Source organism: Nannospalax galili, unplaced genomic scaffold (assembly GCF_000622305.1).
Source record: "Nannospalax galili isolate Female #2095 unplaced genomic scaffold, S.galili_v1.0 scaffold159, whole genome shotgun sequence".
Classification (NCBI taxonomy): Eukaryota; Metazoa; Chordata; class Mammalia; order Rodentia; family Spalacidae; genus Nannospalax; species Nannospalax galili.
The window spans coordinates 1405325-1413645 of NW_008343239.1; positions in this window are offsets into that span (position 1 = coordinate 1405325).

Consider the following 8321-nt stretch of genomic DNA (forward strand, 5'->3'; position numbering starts at 1 on the left):
ATACATGCATAATTAAAAATAAAATAAATCTTAGTTTTTTTTGATTTCCACATAGTATTTGTAATATTTTTTGAGGTACAGGGTGGCTACTTTTTTTTTTTTTTTCATCTTTTTGAGACAGGGTCTCCCAGTAGCCCCACCTGGCCTGGAACTCACTATGTAAACCAGGCTGGCCTCACAGAGATCTGCCTGCCTCTGCCTCCCAAGTGCTGGGATCAAAGGCATGCACCATCATGCCTGGCTACAGGGTGACTATTTTTTAAAATAAAAGTTTGAAAGTCAAGTTTAAATTATGTAAACTTGAGGACTAGGGAAGGACAGGGAGCAGGAAGTGAATCCCACTAAGTTCTTTTCATCTTGTTCAGGGGAGGATGGAGTGACTGAGTGCCTCAGTATTGACAGAAAAATATGTCTTTAAAATGTAGCCGTAATTGGATAGAATAGAAGATTTATAAATTCTATGTATTATAATTCCCAGAAGGAATGCAATGACGAAAGTCCTATTCTTTTTAAGGAAGCAAAAGATTTGTCTGAATGTAAAAAAAAAAAAAAAAGCAAGCTGGCATGGTTGGCCACAGCTGTGATCCCAGCACCTGGGAGGCGGAAACAGGAGAACTGTAGGTTCAAAGATAATTCTTGGCTAGGTAGTACTCTGTTTTTGCCCCTTAATTAGAAGGTATTTTATTGTGTTAAAGATTTCTTTTTATTTTATGTATATATGTGAGTCTGAATGTATGTGTACTGTGTGCATGCAGTTCCCATAGAAGCCAGAAGAGGGAGTCAGAGCCCATGGAATTGGAAGTTACAGACTGTTACGAGCCACCATGCTGGGAACCAAGCTTAGATCCTTTGCAAGAGCAGTCCATGATCTGTTTTGTTGTTCTTGTTGTTGTTTTGGGGGGGGGTTGGTCTTTTTGAGACAGGGCCTCCCTGTAGCCCAGCTGGCCTAGAACTTGCTATGTAGACCAGGCTGACCTTGAACTCACAGAAATCCACCTACCTCTGAGGCTTCCTGAGTGCTGCCACCACACCCAACCAGTCTACACTCTTAACCACTGAAGCATTTCTCTACTCCAGGTAGGCATTGAATAATACCTCTAAAACTAGATTTTTAAAAAATATTTTATTTTTAATATATATGAGTGTATTGCCTGAATGTGTGTAAGTGTACCCATGTCGTACAGTGCCCTCGGAAGTCAGAAGAAGGTGTTGGATCCCCTGGAACTGGAGTTATGGACGGTTGTTAGCTGCCATGTGGGTACTGGAATCAAACCCAGGTCTTCTGCCATAGCAATCAGTGCTCTTAACCACTGAGCCATCTCTCTAGTCCTAACACTAGATTTATAAATTTACTGAGAGTCATTTGTGGTAGCAGTATTGCCTATAGCCCCGGCTGTTTGGGAGGCTGAGGCAGGAGGAGCCCTTGAGCTCAAGGAATTGAAGGCTAGCCAGGACAATACAACAAGACCCCGTTTCTAAATACATTAATAAGCTATTTTCTAGAGCTGCTTAATAAACCCTTCCAGACTCAGTGTCATCAAACCACCATTCGTTTTGCTCATGATTCTATAGAGACAGGAAATCAAACAGGATGCAATACAGAGGAACTGTGTTTGTCCCACACCGGCTGGAGCCTTGGTAGGAGGACTGAAAAGCTAGATTCATTCCTATTATTGGTTCTTCATGTGTTTGGTAGCTGATGCTAGCCATCGGTTGGGAGTCTCATTTTTCTCAAGGTAGACTGAGGCTGGGCCTCTGCTGTGGCCTGAGTGTCCTCCCACATGTGGCTGCATTCCCAGGGCAACACCTTCCAGAAAAGAACGAGCCAGTGGGAGATACAAGTCACACAGCCCTATGGCAACCTTCAATTGGTTAGAAGGGAGTCGCTAAGGGCAGCAGAAAGAGACATGGTAAAGATTTGGGGACCTATTTGAACGTCATTGTGATAGCCAAGAGGAGTTCTTTTTGATCAAATTCAAAGCATAGTATATATGCCCGTGTTTTTCAGTGTCTTGCTACTTCTGCCTGTTCCCAGTTGCTAAGGTTACAGGCATGTGCCACCATATTTTAAGCGATACCGGTCCATGATTTGTCATTAACAAACCCTTTGTTGAGCCAGGAGTAGTGGCGCACGCCTTTAATCCCAGCACTCAGGAGGCAGAGGCAGATGGATCTCTGTGAGTTTGAGGCCAGCCTGGTCTGCAAAGTGAGTTCTAGGCCAGCTGGAACTACAGGGAAATCCTGTCTTAAAAAGACAAAAAACCAAAAACCAAAAAACCCCTCAAGGACAACAACAAAAAATGCTTTGTCACGTTTTTGCAGGTTTCCTTCTTTCTAGCCTTTAAAGTACGTCAATCTCTAGGAACAAAAACCAAGAAAATCTGTTTGCTATTTGTAAGAGATACAGACAAAACAAAATGAAAATAAGACCTTCAAAATAAAAGAATATAAAAAATATACCAGATACCAGATACCCTAAGAAAAATAATTCAAGCTGAAAAGATTAGGCAATTTCTTTCTTTCTTTCTTTCTTTCTTTCTTTCTTTCTTTCTTTTTTTTTCTCTTTTTCTTTTTTGGTCTTTTTAATATTTTTTGGCATGTTAATGTGCAGTTCAAAGCGTGAGGGAACTTGCTATGTAGACCAGGCTGGCCTCAAACTCACAGAGATCTGCCTGCCTCTGCCTCCCAAGTGCTGGAATTAAAGGCATGCACCACCACACCCAGCTTAACATTAGGTAATTTCATATTTACTAATCGGGAAAAAGAAGCTTAAACAAGACATCAAACAGAAATATAAAGAATTATGATAATAATACCCGTTGTTTGCACATGGGTCAGGCAAGTATCAGTGCCCACCACTGCTGGGTGTGTGCATATCCATATCTGTTAGTGGGTGTGTGCCATTATATTGCCTTATGGAGGACAATTTCAGTCTCCGTTAAATTTTAACCCCGCCCCCCTTTGACCCAACAATTCAAGTAACAGAATCTTTGCTACACAATGCTATGCAGGTTTTGGAGAAAAGGGTTTTCTCTCTTTCTTTCTTTCTTTCTTTCTTTCTTTCTTTCTTTCTTTCTTTCTTTCTTTCTTTCTTTCTTTCTTTCTTTCTTTCTTTCTTGTTGTTTTGTCTTTTGCTTTTTGCAGAGCTAGAAATAGAACCCAGGGTACTGTACATGCTAGATAATTGTTCTTCCACTGAGCTGCACCCCCAGTCCACCATGCAGGGTTTTTTGGTTTGAGAGCAGATTTCTTATAGTCCGGGCTATTCTTGAACTCACTGTGTACCTAAAGATGATCTTGAACTTCCGATCCTCCTGCCTCTCCCTCTGAAATGCTTGGATTACAGACATGCATTACTGATCCTGGTTTCTATGAAGTTTTAAAAATAGATCCAGGAGGGCTGGAGAGATGGCTCATCGTTTAAAAGCACTGACTGCTCTTGCAGAGGACCCATGTTCAATTCCCAGCACCCACATGGCAGCCAACAACCATCCATAACCCCAGTTCCAGGGGATCTGATGCCCTCTTCTGTCCTCTGCAGGCACTGCATGGCATGGGTACACTTACACACAGGTAGACATAACACTCATACACATACAATAAAAAATGAAATAAAATAAATGAGGGAGAGGGATATAGGAGGGGAAAGGGAGAAGGGATGAATTAGAACAAAGTATAATGATATATATGTATAAAAATGCCATAAGGAAACCCTGTACTTTGCATGCTAACTTAATAAATAAATAAGCAGGTAAATATGTAAATAAATAGGCTCAATATGAAATGATATGAAGAATGTTCAAAATGATATTGAAAAATGCAAACAGAAGAGCAACACATATAGCAAAAACCATTTTTTTTAGTTACAAAGTTACCTCAGCATGCCAATGGGATTGAAGTTTGGGGTAAGAGGGTAATTATTTTTCTTTCCTTCTATACCCCACTATACTTTGAAATTCTTTTTAAAAAGATTTATTATTTTATGTGCAGTTGTGTATATGCATGAGTTTAGTTGCATCATGTGCATACAGGAAACCCCAGAGGCCAGAAGAAGGTGCTAGATCCCCCTGGAACTGTGGTTGCAGGTAGTTGTGAGCGGCCACGTAGATGCTGGGAACTGAACCTAGGTCTTCTGCAAGAGCACCAGATGCTCTTAACCCCTGAGCCATGCCTTCAGCCCTTACTGTAAATTTGTTCAAGATAAAATATGTAAGCTATAAACTTTAAAAATTAAAAATAAAGGGGTTGGAGAGATGGCTCAGCAGTTAAGAACACTGGTTGTTCTTGCAGAAGACCCGGATTTGAATCCCAGCACCCATATGGCAGCTAACAACTGTCTGTAACTCCAGTCCCAGGGATCCCACAGCCTCTTCTGACCTCCGTGGGCATGACATGACATGGGCACACTTACCTACATGCAGGCAATACATGCATACACATAAAATAAAAAATTTTTAAAAATTAAAAATAAGGATTGGGGTTGTAGCTCAGAGATAGAGCACATTCCTAGCATGCCTGGGACCCTGGGGTTAATCCTCAGAACACATAAAAAGTAAAAAAATGAATAAAAATATGAACTTTCTCCCCGTTATTTTGTACTTTGGACCGGGGGCGGGGGGAGTGAAACCAGAGCCTAATTATGTTAGGCAAATGCCCTGATGCTGGATCATACCTCCGCCCCTCACTGGTGGATTCTATCACTAAGCCACATGCTCAGCCCCTCACTGGGGGATTCTAGGGGGATACTCTACCTCTGCACCACATTCCCCCACTACATCTGATTTTAAGGTCATCTAATTTTTTTAAATGTTTTTCTTGTTTTAGTTTCTTCACTCGTAGAATTTCTACTTGAGGCTTTTTGGGGTTTTGTTTGTTTGTTTGTTTGTTATTGTTGTTTTGTCTTTTTGAGACAGGGTCTCCCCGTAGCTTCAGCTAGCCTGGAACTCTATGTAGAACAGGCTGGCCTTGAACTCACAGGCAGATCAAATCTGCCTGCCTCTGCTCCTGAGTTCCCAAGTGCTGGGATAAAAGCCATGTTGGCTCTTTCCTGGTGTTTTCTATGTCTAAATATGTTTACATACACAAAAAATTACCATCTAGTTATAACTGTTTAACTCGTATAGTATTGTAACATGTTCAGTCAAATGAACTTTTAAAAATCTTTGCTAATTCCACAGTCTGAATCACCTTGGAGTTGGTCTCTACTGGCTCTGCCTTCCCTTACAACAGGTCGTTTTCTTGATTTTGAGTGTATCTGGCAACTTTACCTCATGTTGTGAATGATAGATACATTGTGGATGGTCTGGATACATTGTGGATGGTCTGGATACATTGTGGATGGTCTGGATTCTGTTGAGCTCTTCAGAAGAATCTTCATTTCCTCTTTAGTTGATAGTTAATTTGACTGAACTCAAACTAGAAACGGTCCCCCTGGGAGAGGCGGCAGCTCAAATGAAAATCTGGTTCGTTCAGGCTTAGCTGGCTGCTGAGTACCTGCTTGGTGCCTGTGAAGTTTATGGGTCAACCAGCAGCATGGATAGTTTATGCACAGAATCCGGTTCTTTGTCTTTTTTCTTGGATCCCCTTCTTCACTCTTTGTTCAGTGACTAAGGTTGCCCATAACCACATCTTCTGGTTCATCAAGCAAATAATATTGCAGATTTTTTCCATCAGAATTTTGGCTTCCTTACCTGGTATAGACAAGGGCTAATATAGAGGAAAAGGTTATTTAAAAAGAAAAAAATCATTCTGTGATATCCCCCTTTTTCCAAATAAATGTCAGCGTCCTCCAGCAGCTCCCTGTTTTATAAATTCTCCAGTATCCTCAGGTAGTGGATTTTGAGATTTTTGTCCAGAGTTCACAGGCAGATATATCCCTAGATTTAAAAAAAGTTTTATTATTTTTATTTTATGTGGATATGTGTATTGACTGCATATAAGTGCTCCCATGTCATGCAATGCCCGAGGAAGTCAGAAGAGGGTATAGATCCCCTGGAACTGGAGTTATGGACAGTTGTTAGCTGCCACGTGGGTGCTGGGAACTGAACCCAGATCCTCTGCAAGAGCAGTCAATGCTCTTAACCACTGAGTCATCTCTCCAGCCTGATTTTTTTTTTTTTTTTGGAGACAGGGTCTCACTATGTAGCATTGGCTGGCCTGGAATTTCCTACATAGACCAGGCTAGTCCCAAACTCACAGAGTGTCACCTGCCTCTGCTTCTCCAGTGCTAGGACTAACTGGCACCACACCTGGCTCATATGCTTAGAATTTCACTGATTGTGCTGGGCGTGGTGGTGCACACCTTTAATCCCAGCACTTGGGAGGCAGAGGCAGGCAGGCCTGGCCTCCACAGGGAATCCAGGCCAGCTGGGGCTACAGGGAGACCCTGTCTCAAAAAAAAAAAAAAAAAAAAAAAAAAAAAAAAGAAGGAATTTCATTGATTGATCCCAAAGGAGTCTGTTGCCAGGGGGAAAATTTGTTAAGACCCTCCGATCTAGTTGGTCAAGGAGTTTTGCTTATTAATTCCATTTAACAAGCAGTTTTTAATCATTCATTCATTCATTTCCATGTTCTAAGGTTGTCACTATGTGGTCCAGGCTGGCCTTGAACTCAAATCATTCTCCCTCCTCCTGCCTTTCAAGTGCTTGGATTACAGGTATGCTACCACACCTAGCTTTAAGCAGGAATTTTAAACTTCTCACATTAGTCTTATCCTTGCTGACAAACCTAATCTTCAACATTTATCTAAGTGCTGTAAACGGCTTATTTATTTAATCCTTGCAGCACTTTGGAGAAGGGGCAGACCTCCTGCCAAACTCACTGAATGCCGTTCAAACTGGCCGCTGTCCCCAGCCTAGCCTTGAGAAGTGGTTTGTAAGGAAGGAAAGGCGTTAGGGCCAAGGTGGTAGCTAGGGGGAGATGGTGGAGGAGTAATCTGTGACTTTGAACTTTATTAGTCATCCAAGTCTGATGCTTATCAATGAACTGTGTACAGGGAGCTGGGTTGAGGAGGCTAATTTGGGCAGAAGCAAAATCCACTTCAATTAAATAAAAATAAATAAATGTAATAGGTTGTTAGGAGGCTGGTGGTATCTCCAGGAAGGGTAGAGGATGCAGTCTGGAGACTACAATGACCAGTTACAACAACCACAGTATGGGAGACAGTCCGAGTCTCTCCCACCACACATTTTTCCTTCATACCCTCATGGCTCTCACTGTCAGATTTCACATCAGATGCTTCATCTCACCTGTGAGGGAGGCCTTCTGGGTCGGGAGGTAGGACTCGAGAGGTGAGAACACCCCTGGCCCCAGACACTGGAGACAGGGTTTTAGTGCTGCTGGGCAACCAAGATTCCAATCATCAGTCACCCCGGGCACAGTTCATGTCGCTGAGCCACTGGGCAGATTCCATATGACCTGCTTGCCTTCTAGCAATTTCTCCTAGAAAAGTAAGAAGGCCAGGGCAACCCCATCCTATCCCTCATACCGAGAAAAGCTGAGCTCTGGAAGAAGCTGGTTTTATAGGAGTCTGACTCACGCTGGTTTTCCTTTAACTGTTATTGCCCCTTGACTGAGATAAAAACTATTTTAAAAAAGAGATTGCATTTGGAATGAATGTGGGGCAGATGTTATAATCAAATTTTTTAAAAATTGGGTTCTAAAGATATACTTGTTAAATCTGTTTGCCCAATGTCACCTCTGCCCACTGGCCAAGAGTAGAGGGATGGTTAGCTCTGTGTGCGGTTCCTGGGACTGTGGGGGTTATCCAGACAACAGGGAGTGTCAGAGCAGCTTAGTGGGTTATGCGCTTTCCAAGCGACCTTTGGATTTTTGACTGAAAGTGGTAAAATTGGGACCAACTGGAGAAATAGGCTGGGCCAGTCTGCCCTGCCCACACTCTCTAAGCTGCTAAATCAATACAGACGGGAAACCCAACTCCATGTTGGGGAAACAGGCTCATGTTCTGTGAAAGAGCTTAACTGAAACTGACGGGTTTATGGATATTCTTGGGCCTGCCAGTGAAGATAAAGTCCTGCATAGGCCCCTTTATTTTGGGTTCATTTGGTTCTCTCAAATTCTATTTAAAAAGATGGAACCAAACCCATCTCATGATCGTATGACTAGTGTTTTTTTAAAAAATCTTTTCATTTATTTATTTTATTTTATATGTATAAGTGTCTTGCCTGCATGTATGTAAGTGCACCCATGTTGTGCAATGCCCATGGAGGTCAGAAGAGAGCATCAGATCCCCTGGAACTGGAGTTATGAATGGTTGTTAGCTGCCATGTGGGTGCTGGGAATCAAAGCAGCCAGTGCTCTTA